The sequence below is a fragment of the Ischnura elegans genome, chromosome 8 (genome assembly GCF_921293095.1).
Source record: "Ischnura elegans chromosome 8, ioIscEleg1.1, whole genome shotgun sequence".
Classification (NCBI taxonomy): Eukaryota; Metazoa; Arthropoda; class Insecta; order Odonata; family Coenagrionidae; genus Ischnura; species Ischnura elegans.
In genome coordinates, this window is record NC_060253.1 from 97,689,918 (window position 1) to 97,703,369 (window position 13,452).

Consider the following 13,452-nt stretch of genomic DNA (forward strand, 5'->3'; position numbering starts at 1 on the left):
CCATTCCTTGCACTACCGCTTCGACTTTCACGAATAAAACAAAAGTTACCTCAGAACACGAAAGTAAAGATTTTTGTAGCAAATGATTAACAAATAATAAGTTCTTCGTTTCTGGATATTTCTAATTTGTAAGAAGTGAATTCGAGAAAGCGTTAAAGATTTAAGCCACTGAAAAATAAAAGTATCACCGAAATAACTACGGTACTGGATTAATAAGAAAAGATAACTACGAATTTGTGAAGCGACCAAGAAGCTTCAAGAAGAAAAATATTATGATAATACCGATGAGGGCAAGGGCTGAGAAATACAAGGAGCATCGAATCTCGATTTCTGAGTCACGTGCTTTCGTAATTGGGTAATGGGCGAAAGAATTGAAAGTAAGAATCCAAGCAAATTTCTCAGAAAGCCGTTTTAAGTCAGGAACAATAAAGGAGCAAGGTAGGCAATACCATGCCTGGAATTACAGGCAGAAAAAGAATTTACGCGAGCAACCACTGTAAAAAGCTTTTTTGGAATCGGAGAGGGCACTTAATGGCATGAAATACCTCAAATTATGGTTGGAATAGGTTACAGAATGTGTACTTTCTCATATTTAATTCCAATTTTACTTTTAATTATCGGAAGACGTCATGTATCTTGGCTATGAGAAAGTACGAGTAACATCTCGGTGTGCGAATTCAATCTTAGTGGGCATCGCCAAGGGGACTGTATACCGATAGAATGCGGATTTCTGTTGCCACTTCGGTCGCATTTTAATCCGTTTCCAGAATTGTCCGCGGCGCGGCGATGAGTGCAATGCGATCCACTTTTTTCCAGTATTCTGCAGTAGAGTGTTTGCAATTGCGAGGAATAGCATTGAAAAGTATTGAATTTGATAGGTCATCACATCATCATGTATATAAATTTCGGTTAAAACCCCTCATTAGAACTTATTTCCCCGTGAAACTCGGATCACTTGATCCGTCAGCGACGGGAGTGGCGACTTTCGCGAACCCATTTAAATGCGCGGCGGGTGACAACACATTTAAAGGCAGAGTTGAGGATCCTCTTTTGTAAAATTTGAGGGTATCGCCAAGGAATAATGTGCAGCAATGAGGAACTCCAATATAGTCATATGCGTCGTCCTTCGATTTGTAGGGAAACTTTTACCACCCATAGCACACGGAGGACGAAATTAAGGAAGATTAGAACAAGTAGTAGTAGTATTGATCTTTAGGGTGCGTCGACGGCTAGGTCATTCTGCACCACTACTCAGTCACTAGATTCAAGTCGTAAATTAGAAGGATCGTCACAGCGTAATTTATTTATATAGATTAGAAACAATAACGAGAATATTTCTATGAACTATTAAATGAAGGAGTGGACATCACACCTGACTACGATAACGAAGATATCTACTATCATGTACAACCCAAACTAGAAATACCAACTAGAGAAGAAGTCAAAGCAGCAGTTAAAGCCCTAAAAAACCATAGAGCTCCTGGTAAGGATGAAATATCTGCAGAGCTATTGAAGACGGGAGGAGATATAGTCATAGATAAGCTATGTGAATTAATGAAAATAATATGGGAAAGAGAAGAAATGCCAAAAGACTGGAGGGAAGCAATAGTTGTCCCCATACACAAGAAAGGAGAGAAAGTAGAGTGCAGTAATTTTAGAGGAATCTCACTCCTTAGCATTCCTTATAAAGTCCTATCTAAGATAATATTAAATCGTATTGAAGAATATACATGTGAAATAATTCTAGATCACCAGGCAGGGTTTGTAAAAGGCAGGCCCACAACAAATCAAATATTTATCCTCAAAGAAATTATATCGAAGTACTGGGAGTTTAATAAAGATTATTTTGCAATATTTATCGATTTCCAAAAAGCATATGACAGTATTAATAGAGAGAGACTGTGGGAAAAGTTGGACAAGTTCGGAATTCCAAAAAAGCTAATAAACCTCGCTAAAACAAGTATGACAGACTCCACATGCTCAGTACGAATAAATGCACGGGTGTCGGAACCTTTCAGGATAAAGGCAGGCGTAAGACAGGGTGATGGACTATCCCCAATCCTATTCAACTTAGCAATAGAAGAAGCTCTTCAAAAAGTAGCAAAAATGGACGAAGGCGTAACAATTGGCTCCAGAATAAATATACTTGCTTTTGCAGACGATGTGGTAATTTTAGCAGAAAATTTAGACGACATACGCCGGCTTACAAAACTTTTCATGGAAGAAACAGCTAATCTAGGACTAAAAGTAAATGATGGAAAAACTAAATATATACACTTTACAAGAAATGAAATGAACAGAAATCAAAATCCTCTCTACATAGACAACCACAAATTTGAAAAAGTGGACTCCTTTAAGTATTTAGGCGTTTTTATTTCAAGAGAAAACAAAGAAGCAATAGAAATACAAAACAGGCTAAATCTGGCTAACAGATGCTTCTACGCCTGCAACAAACTCATGTCCTCAAAATTACTATCACACACTACTAAAATCAGAATATATAAAACAATCATAAGACCCGTACTGTTATATGGAAGTGAAACTTGGAAACTGGATAAAAAGGAAGAAAGAAAATTAATTGTTTTTGAAAATAAGATCCTTAGGAAAATATATGGACCAATCTCTGAAGGAGGAGAGTGGAGGAGAAAACACAATAGAGAATTAAGAGAGCTATACAAGGATCCAGATGTAGTGTGCGAGTTTAAATGTAGAAGAATTAGATGGGCTGGGCACATTTTGAGAAGAGAGGACACTAATCATTTAAAACAAGTTATAATGAGGAATCCTGAAGGAAGAAGGCCAAGAGGAAGACCAAGGCGAAGGTGGTGGGACCAAGTGAAGGTAGACCTGGAGCGATTAGGAGCGACCGAGGAGGACGCAGGAAATAGAGATAGATGGAAGAGGATTGTTGGTGCGGCCAAATATCTACTTAGATATGTATGGCCCTGGGAGTAAGTAAGTAAGTAAGAGTAAGATTAGAAACAATCAGACATTATTTATAAACATTTAAATTTGATTTAAGAGACCCGTTTCCCTGAGAAACAAAATTATGCCATTTAGATTAGTCGGGTTATCTCCGAGGAGGGATTCAAGGTCCCCCCCTCTATAATGAGCCGAATCCGCGCGTCACGGTATTTGCCGCACTCCGTCAGGATATGTCAAAAGACATCCGCACTCATCACACTGAGGCGCTTCCTTCTCTTCCGTAAAGAGAAGGAATGAGTCAAGCGACAGTGCCCAATCCTCAGCCGAGTAATTACCACTTCCTCCCTTCGATTGTTCCTGGCCGAGGAGGGCCAAGCTGAAATTGTCGCCTTGATGCTTCACAATTTATTATCGTTCAGAGTCATCCACGACTCCATCCACTGTTCAAGCACAACTTTTCTAAGGGACGCTTTCAAGTCTTCTTATGGAACTAGCATTGATGTGTGCACTAGGGTGGTGCGAAAAAACCCAAGATACAAATTCTGTGTCGCTATAGCGCGGAAAAGTTGCGATACGTTAGTACAAGAAAAACAAAAGAAGAATTATTAAAATCGGATGTCATCTTCTGATCCCGCAAAGAACCTGAAAAAATGACAAAACTGAAAAAAATTGTTTTTTTTCGTGGTAAAAAAATAAAAGGAACTTTTTAACGCTAGAGCTAAAAATGATTACAAATAGTATAGGTTATTATTAATATATACATATACATGGCTTTAAACAGTTATATCCGGTCGCGCAAGATCATTAAAAATGTATAAATATTGCAAATTAGCCGATTTTTCATAGTTGTGTAATGATAACTTAAGGCAACTTTTAGTGAAGTTCTAGTTACCCCAGTAGATCAAAAATATACAATATAGCTGACCACTAGACTTGAAAGGCAAAATTATGATTTAAAAAGGCAGAATATTAACCCTGTTGAAATCGAGAGTGAAGATGTTGAGGTTTCAAATGACGCCACGCAAAGTTCAACAATCAAGGAACAATTTGATGACTATGAAGATTACTCATCTAGTTCGACCAAGAAAAATTAATCACCATGGCAAATGAGGGTAAAATTACAAGCTATAGCTTTGAATTGTGATTGTGACCGTGCAGCTGCTATTATAGCATCAAGTGCACTTGAATACATTGGTGTTATAACTAAAGGAGATACTTCTAAGTTCATTGACTGATGTGAAATTAGAAGGGAAAGGAGAAATACTATAAGCGATTTACAGCAAACCGTGATCCTGCACCAATTTCACATGCTACATGGCTTACCGATGCAAACCGACTTTTCGTATGTACCGTAAACCCCTCAGATGCTTTTAAAGCATAGTTACTTTTATTTTAAATCTTACATGCCTGTTCGTGTGTACAGAGCATTACTTGACTGAAGATCAAAATAGTTTTCCCGGTTATTGAACGGAGCTCTTACTTTGCTCACTCAAAGAACGTATTGATGGCGATGGTTTTTTATTACAGAAGGCACATAAGAGATCAAGGGCTAAAAAGAGTATTAAAAGTAACAGAATTAACCAAAAGGCAAACCTATCGGAAACTTAACTACTCCAACCATGAACTTCAAAGCAACTGACTATATGGAATTGATTGACTGGAATGTAGTATAACTATCTACTCCACCTCTTCTTCGGAGAATTACCAATGAAGAAATAGCTTCCTTCATTGAATCAGGCGATAAAACAGATAGGGATATTAAAAACTTCCCCGCATTGGAGCCGTGAGTGAAATTGGTAAGAGAGGCATCCCTTAAGCTTTGTGGTTATCGATCCAGAGATGGATTTGTTAGGGCTATATTCAAATCAAGGTCCATTACGTCAGACTTCACCACCAAATCGCAGTACAAAGTAGCGTTCAAAAACTAAAAGTTAAAAGTAGGGCAAAAATGTAAATATTGTAATTAGCACTAACCCTCATTGATTGGATTGAGGGAAGGGTGTGGGTGGAACCCGAAGTAAGGACACCTCCCCGCGGCGAGTTCTGGGATGTTTAAATATTTTTAAATCATATCTTAACAAAGGAAGAACTGCATGATCAAACATGTATTTTAGACTAAAATATTACCTCAAGTAATTATTACCTAACTCTGAAAAATCGGCCTGATTGCAAAATTTATACATTATCAATGATCTTGCACGATCGGATCATCATCACTGGTCAACAATCCTAAGATTGGTTTGACGCAGCTCTCCACTCTATTCTCCTATCAGCTAATATTTTCACACCTACGTATTTATTCTCTTTCACATCTCTCTTTACTTGTTCCATATATTTTGTTCGAGGTCTTCCTTTTCCGTTCTTGCCTTCCACTTGTCCTTAGACGATTGTCTTCATCAGGCCATCATGTCTCAGGATGTGGCCTACAAGGTTGTTCCGTCTTCTTATTAAGGTTTTCATGAGGCTTCTCTTCTCTCCTACTCTTCTTAGGACTTCCTCGTTACTAACTCGGTCGATGCACGATCGGATATAACTGATAAAAACCATCTATATATATTAATATAATTAATAACCTATGCCGTTTGTAATAATTTTTTGCCAAAGCGTTAAAAAATATAGTTTCTTTTATTTTTTTACCACGGAAAAAAAAACAATTTTTTTCATTTTTTCAGGTGCTTTGCGGGATCGGAAGATGACGTCCGATTTTAATAATTCTTTTTTTTTTGTTTTTCTTGTACTAACGTATCGCAACTTTTCCGCGCTATAGCGACACGAAATTTGTAACTTGAGTTTTTTCGCACCACCCTAGTGTGCACGTCGTCGCTTAAAGCTTCCTTGGACAAGAGAATAGAACAAGGAAGTGAAGGAATGGACATGTAATCAAATCGATCAAAAGGAATAATTTTAACTTCAAGCAAAAGCAAGCCTTTCTAATACCAAAGTCCGCAATCGTGGTAGCGAGAAAAGCGATTCGTGGAAAGTTTTTCGCAATGGTCTCCTCAGGAAAGAATAAAATCTAAAATCTTTCCGATCTGCAATCTATTTAGTTTATCTTGAAATCGTCATCCCTTCTTAGTAAAACGGGATAAGCCAAACATACTGACAGGCTTCTTAAAAATATACCTTGCAACGTGATTTCCAAGGATGATCGATCTATATTTTACTATTTGCGCTAATCCCAATCCACTTCGCTTATCATCTTGGAAGATATCTTTTCTTAAAGTCACTGATACTTATCGCAAAAACTCTTCGGTAATATAGGTTCTGTATCTTTTTATGGTCTGTTTATTTCTTTGTCCTACTTGGACTTGGATTATTATAAGTAGCCCTCGGCGTTGAATTCTTGGAACCGATTCATACAATAACAATCACCACCGTTTTACCACTGTGTGGATTTCGAAGTCAGGCGATTACTTTGAAATGGCTCTTTCTTCCATTTCTTCCTTCAAACACTTCCAGGAATGCCGTGTCATGAATGAAATTCAGTCATGATTTTTAATACTACGGAAATGCTGACCACGAATATGGCTATTACACTCGTCTTTTTGTGGCACAACTTTCTACCCGTAATTCAAGCCGGTTGCGGTTGACGGTAAGTACTTGCACGATTTAGCAATTGCTTCTTCTATCCAAATGATTACTCTCGTACTCGCTGTATTATGCGTCTTGTTTTGTTTAAATAGGTAAGCAACACGAATCATAATTACCCCTTATTAGGAACACAAAATAGAAATAATGAATCTCTCGTCTCTGCTTATATTTTAATTTTTTTCTCTCTACACAGATGTCTCGCCAATGTGGTCCGTATCACTTAAAAGCTCTAAAAAAACATACTAATGCACTGCGCCTTACTGTTTAGATTACACCAGAGACAGTCAGTCAATCGTTAGTTCACTCCCTCTTAGAAGTCATCACTGAACTCGAAAGCGATGCAAGAATGGTCCCGCTCACTGAGGCAAGGCACGAGTACGCGCATCTCGCCATCTTGATCAGAACCATGAGAATCGCGCGCCTAATACCTACATGTAAAACCACCCTTAATTTATTATTCAAGTCAATTAATTCGGATTAAATTTGGGTTTTAAAATAGTGCGAACCGATACAACAGTTTGAGTACGTAAAAATTATTGTCCTTACACACAATTTTTACGCGTAATCCCCTTTAAAACGCATGCTAGACAACCATGCAAAGAATTCCCCGATTCGCTTCGGCCTGACTTCAACTGATCCCGAGTGCGTCGCTTAAGGATCATAACGCGATTAGTTTGAATGTAGTTGATGAACTCACTGACCTCAACGCCATAAAATACTGATGCATACTCCCTCCCCGGGTAAAGCCAACATATTGCGCATCGGACCATCTTGAATTCGAGCACTGAGCATTTTTTTCTCAGCTCTCATAATGCCTATGAGATAACGACTTGGAAGATACGTTACTGAGATACCAATAATTTATCTTACTTCACGACTGAATGGGTACAAAGACACAGCTATCTCTCGAGCTCTTAGAAGAATTAACGAGAACATCAGTCTGTAACTGCAGGAAACTAAAGCCTAGCAACCTATTGATATCAGTACCACGCCATTCTTCAGTGCATAAAAGGAAAATAACTCCTCTCCTTTCCGTTTTAAAATTATACCTTCCCCGGTTCGAGAAATCCTATGCTGCTACGCTAAACGAACTACTGAAAACTCTTTGGGATTATACCCCATCAACATACGCCAAGCACAAAGTCCCCGAAACTGCCCTTATCCCTTCCCATATTCCCACCCCCACTTAATCAAGCCGTAGAATCTATGCCATGATCGCACCGAGAATGAAAACGCCAGAAACAACAAAATAGTCCAGAACTTCTCAGTAGACAGCTAAATCAGCTGGGAACTTGAGATCCAATAAATCCACGAAATTTCAGCGTAGCGTAACTGCGGCCGGCGCAGCGGCTGCGACTGCCACTGGCCTGTCGACCAATCGGAGCGAGGCAGTTAAAACGAGGCTAGATGAGCATAAGCGAGCCACTCGATTCGAACGATCCTTCGAAGTAAGTGGTGGCAGAGCACGTCGCTCTTGGATATGGACTTAAAAAAATTAAGTTCCCGCCAAGGTTAGCAAATTAAAACCTCGTTTTTATCAAGAGCCCATTGAGATTTAAGATCAGGTCGCCAATTTCAATGGACAAGGCGGCCTCCAAATAAACCACACGAGGGTGCACGTAATAAAATAATTTTTGACCTCAACCTCTCCCATCTCCTCAGAGAAGTACGGGTTTGTGTGTCGGCAAGAATGTTGGCTTCCCTACCAGAAGTCCCGGGTTTAAATCTAGGCGGAGGCAGTTTTCTCAGAGACTGTCCGATCCTGGCTTGAGTGTTTTGTGGAGGACATTTCAAGTGCACCACTCCTTCCGTCGAATGGGACTTTGAGCTGTTATCGCCTTTCGTTATGAGTAGGCTAATGCTGACGCTGGGTTTCTCTCCACCCCTCTCTCCTTACCCTCTCATAATGGCGCATGACCCCGGCTGAGGCTTCACAGACTTACCCCATATCCTCATCCTTTTACTACAACCAAGCCACAGACCTGAAGATTATACATATAAGCCAGCCAACACCGGCATACAAAAAAATTAGCTCTGAAGACACGTCCAGCGGGGGAAACGTCAGACTGACCCGATCAACACAGTAAGACCCGTTAAAGTTTCTTCCATTATAAAATACTGGTATCTCATACAAGAGTTTTTGCATCTCATCCCTTAATTCACCATCCATATCTTCAAATTTTGCGAATTTTCCCACAAAAAATACACGGTAGACGGCCTCGCTGGGCAGTCCCCATGCTCCGTATCGGGATTAACTCATTTTTACCAAGCAAGGCCATAGCCAATAATTTGCTTCGAGTAGGACATAGGAGGTACTACGGTAGCGTATACTGGAAATTTGTGACAATACCGACGTATTGGAAAGCCATACATTTCATTTATTAAGCTATACACGGACATGCTACTTATTTATAGTCATCCTAGGCTATTTACAGAAGGGACAGTCTGCACTCTTTCTATCATCATGGAGGCACGGTCGCACAGTGGTCCCAAATCGAAAAAAGCTGGCCAAAATTAATTACGCCGTTGTTATTATGTATATATTTGACGTAAAGGTCTATTCTTATTGTTTTTGACCCGCTTATTCTGAATTTATAACTATTTTTTTTGTATTTGCAATAATTTTATTGCTATTTCACATTTTGTTTAAACAATTAATTTTTTTAACATTGGAATTTGAGATTATACTGGTGATAGTAAATTAAAATTATACATATCATAAAACTGAATTAGTTATTTAAAACATACATAAATGCATATAAAATGACTGCATTGTTTATTTTTGGACAAATTCTGAACAACTTATTTTGAATGAACCAAGAGAACATTTTCTACTTTCTCATATGTTTGATCGTATTTGATACGAAAAATAAGTTAATATTAATTGGAAATTTATATTATAAGAATATTATTAATATTATTGTACTGCATTAATTGTTTAAAAATTATAATATCTAATTCTAATTAAGTAGACAATTTTATAGTTCCTTGTAACGTGCCAATGGATTTGGAAGCAATTTTAAACGGGGTTCCGTATTTCACAAGTTTCAACGGAGGCATTATTACAATCATTGAAATGTTATAAACAATATTTCATAACTCCTATAACTCAAGTTAAACGCCAAATTTATTGATACGCTTGCAATAAGCTCTTTACGAAGTGAGGCATCAATTTAACGAGCACATGATTTGGTACGAAAAATTTAATGAGATTTTCCATTAATTTGGGCTTCTTTAATTATAAAAAAAAATAAGTTAACATTTCTCCTTATCTTTCTCAGTCATTGTTACGAAAAAAATTTAAATACATTCATGATCACTATCCGACAAATCCTCATCACAGTCGTCATCCACTCAATTCTTCCAGGATTAATAAACTCTTTACCTCGACTGGTAATTGAAGTAATTTCCTTCTTTGAGCCTTAGAAATACTTGATATCATTGCATCTGAAGTTAGGAGTAATCTTTTAAACAGGTCTTCATTCGCTGCTATCAAGGAAATTTTCCTTGCATGATGCTCCCTGAATCTTCTTATGTCCTTATTCCTCGCCCCCATTGCCTCCTCGGACAAGTGGACAATAGGAAGGGCAGCTTCTTTAGATGTCCGTCGGAGGAGCAAGTACAGATGTTTCGTGAAATTACCAGAAACGATCATGGAAAGGGCTTCTTCGTGGGAGATTTTACTTTGCCTCACATCCTTGGCTTTCCATTTTGATAACACTCGCCGCGCTCTTGAGAGAGTGGTTGTTGTCACCTCATTTATTATTTTCGCCACGAACTCATCACCTTTGCTTCGATAACTCATGGATGCTCTACTGGCGATGTGCTAGCTCTAAGATCCTCCGTTTTCCATCTCTAGGCCCTTTCACTGGACTTCTCAAATTGTTTAAATAAAGGCGGAGGAAATTTCAACTTCTCATTTAGGCAGTCAGCGAACTTTCTTCTAAAAAACCTGTCATTTCTTTTTCTTTCCTTCCACCGGCGAAGATAATTTGAGAGAAAAAACACTTCTCCGCAATTTTTTTAGGATAACTTTTGAATTAACGTCCTCATCTAACTCTAACTTGTTGCTCCAGCAATCCAATAAATATTGGTTTTTAAACGATACGGAACCTTTTCCACTTTCAAGAAATTTTTCATGCATCTCAAGACGCGTGAAAATTTTCAGAATTATCGAACTAAAACACTATGGGCACTCTTCTTCAACCCCACAAGTCTTCTTTAAAAAGTTCGAGGATACTCGACTTTTTCAAGACTCGATCTTCACGCTTGAGGAAACTAACTTTCACGTCTTTCGTTTGGCAAAATCTGAGTAAAACTGAGTTTTGGCGATAAAATTTCGGGCAAGCGATGTCTAGAAGTAATTTGGGGGTTCCACAGTGTGAGGTTCGCGATGCTATTATCTCCATTTTCTAGGAAATATCACATTTGAAAGGTGAAAAGGCTTACTCCGTTCATCCCCTGTGGCCAAAGTGCAATTCATAACAAGTGTACAGAGAGCGGTGGTTCTGTTTTCCCGATGGGCGCAATCAATAGCCTAGGCCTTTTCGGCCGTCGTTTGCCCTGCATGTGGTTGAGGAGGCCGCTAAGGAGGCGACAGAGGGACAATGTGCCGCGTGAGGGCGAAAACTAACCCGTCTAACGGAAGGAAAGGGTGGAGTAGCATTTGAGGGATTCTTTTTTGTTTTGAATGCATTCATGTTTTTGAGGATTACTATAATCACAGCTGCGAACTTTCGTTCCATAAATATATCCTTCCGCTGAAGTCCTTAAGCAATTTTTATGAGAGCATGGGCACGCGTAAATAAAAGGTAAGGTCAAGTGGAAACTATTAATGATAAAACGTTCTACGTATGACAAGAGATGTTTATTCATAGGGTAAATATTTTTTGTAGAAATAAAATATCCAACAATGTTGAATAACACCCATAAATACTGGATTTCCTCGAGCCCTACCACGCACCAGCCAGGCCGCCGCCCTCGTCAGCGCATTGCATCATTATAGTTAAGTCAATGCTGAGGTCGGAGTAGCAACTAGTAGCAAAAATTTTATTCACTACTGCGTTGCATATACTTTTCCCTTTGTATTGGTGTAAAAGACACCGTGCATTCACGTGCCTCTCTAAACGATATTGTACATTTTATTTGAAAATTCGGGTAAAAAACACTAAAAGTTACAAAATATATATAAAATAGTAATCATAGTAAAATCCGAATAAAATTTATGTCCCACTATGTAATAATGTTTATATTTGTAGTTAAAAATGTTTTTGGCCAAATATATCGCGTAAAGGTTGTCCTGCATGACGCTGAACTTCCTCAAAATCGACCGATTTCACGCAACTGTGATTATTACGGTGAATGCTTCATGTTTGACGGATCACTGCAGCCGCTCTGATGAACAAAAATACTAACTTAGTAGTGTATTTTGTAGACCATATCCTGTAGAATCCGAAAATAAGGTTAAAAAATTCCTTGAAAATTTTCGAAAAAACGACTTTTGGCCAGCTTTTTTCGATTTGGGACCACTGTGGGTCGTCAGTTTAACCATGCACCTTTGTTTTTTCTTCACCACAAAAATAATTTTGATACACGTATTACTTTACGTGATTTTAATTCATCAGTTTCTTAATATTTCCGAAATTTATCACAAATTGTAGTCCTGTTGCACGGAAGACTGATTAATGGATTTGTTTCTTCTACGTAAGAATCAGAGGCAGATATAATATTTATCTCATTTTGAGACTTTTTATTTACATCATGAAGTCGCGTAATATTTCAAATTCACAAAGTGACGTAACGATAAATGAAACAAAAATACTTACCAGTTTTGATGCGTTCAACTCTCGCATCGGCCGCCACCTTCCTCGCCGACTTCTTTAGCTTTTCCCATGTCGACTTTAAATTAATTTCATCCCGCTGGGGACCTGCGCCTTGAGAATTAAAATCTCAAGGCAATATTTTTCCACTCCCCGTTTTTGGCCAGCTTAGTTCCCCCATCCGTTTTCTTATTTTCGATCACTTTAGCGAGGTCTTCCGCGAGTAGTGTTAGCAATTCTTTCTCTGCATACGACGTATTAGGACTTTTCCTCCTATTCAAAATTATACCGCTGCTATCCATATTATTTGATATATCTGACGCTGACTGATGATGTAACTGACAGTGAGACGAGTTATGTGCTCAACAGCCAATTGTTCAATGACAAGCGCTTACTTACAGTCATTTATTTTTCCGACGTTAGAGGTATGAAAAATTCAACAGCAAAATAATTTCTTTTCATTAACTCGGTTATGGAAAACTTGGTTAAAACGACGTCGGTGAAACGCGATCCTCAGATTACTGAGATAATAATTTTAACCGAGTTTTCGAAAACATAATTGAGAATATTATCGCTGTTGGTGAAACTGGCCCTTAACCATTAAAAAATTGAGCGTCAGAGGATATATGACCCTGGTCACGGAATCTCTTCAGCGGCTGTATCGCGGCTAGTCGCCCAAAGGGAAAAACTTTCGCGAGATGGGGGGAGGCTCAAAACCACCAAAGCAATTTCCCCCTTTGGCTACAGGCCTGTTCCCGATACTTAATGAAAAGCAATACAATTCTGGTCGCTATGCACCGCTCACGGGAGCAGTTGTACCCAATCATAAGATCGTTCCGAGCATCCAAAGATGGCCGATTTAAATGTACTTTAATTGGGAATAAGCACAGCATCCGATTGAAGGAATAGTTCATTTTGAGGAGAAAAATCGGTTTTCGGGGATCCAAGTAATGTACCTTTCAAATCGCAATTTCATCCGATTCATCTAGGCTTGGAAAAAATCAGAATTGCATTATTTTCCACGCATTTTATTGGAGCGCGATTTCGGAGGGTCTTCTCAACATTTCAAAAGTTCCGCATTTTGAGGTGAAATATCTGCCTCCTGAGATCCCGGAAA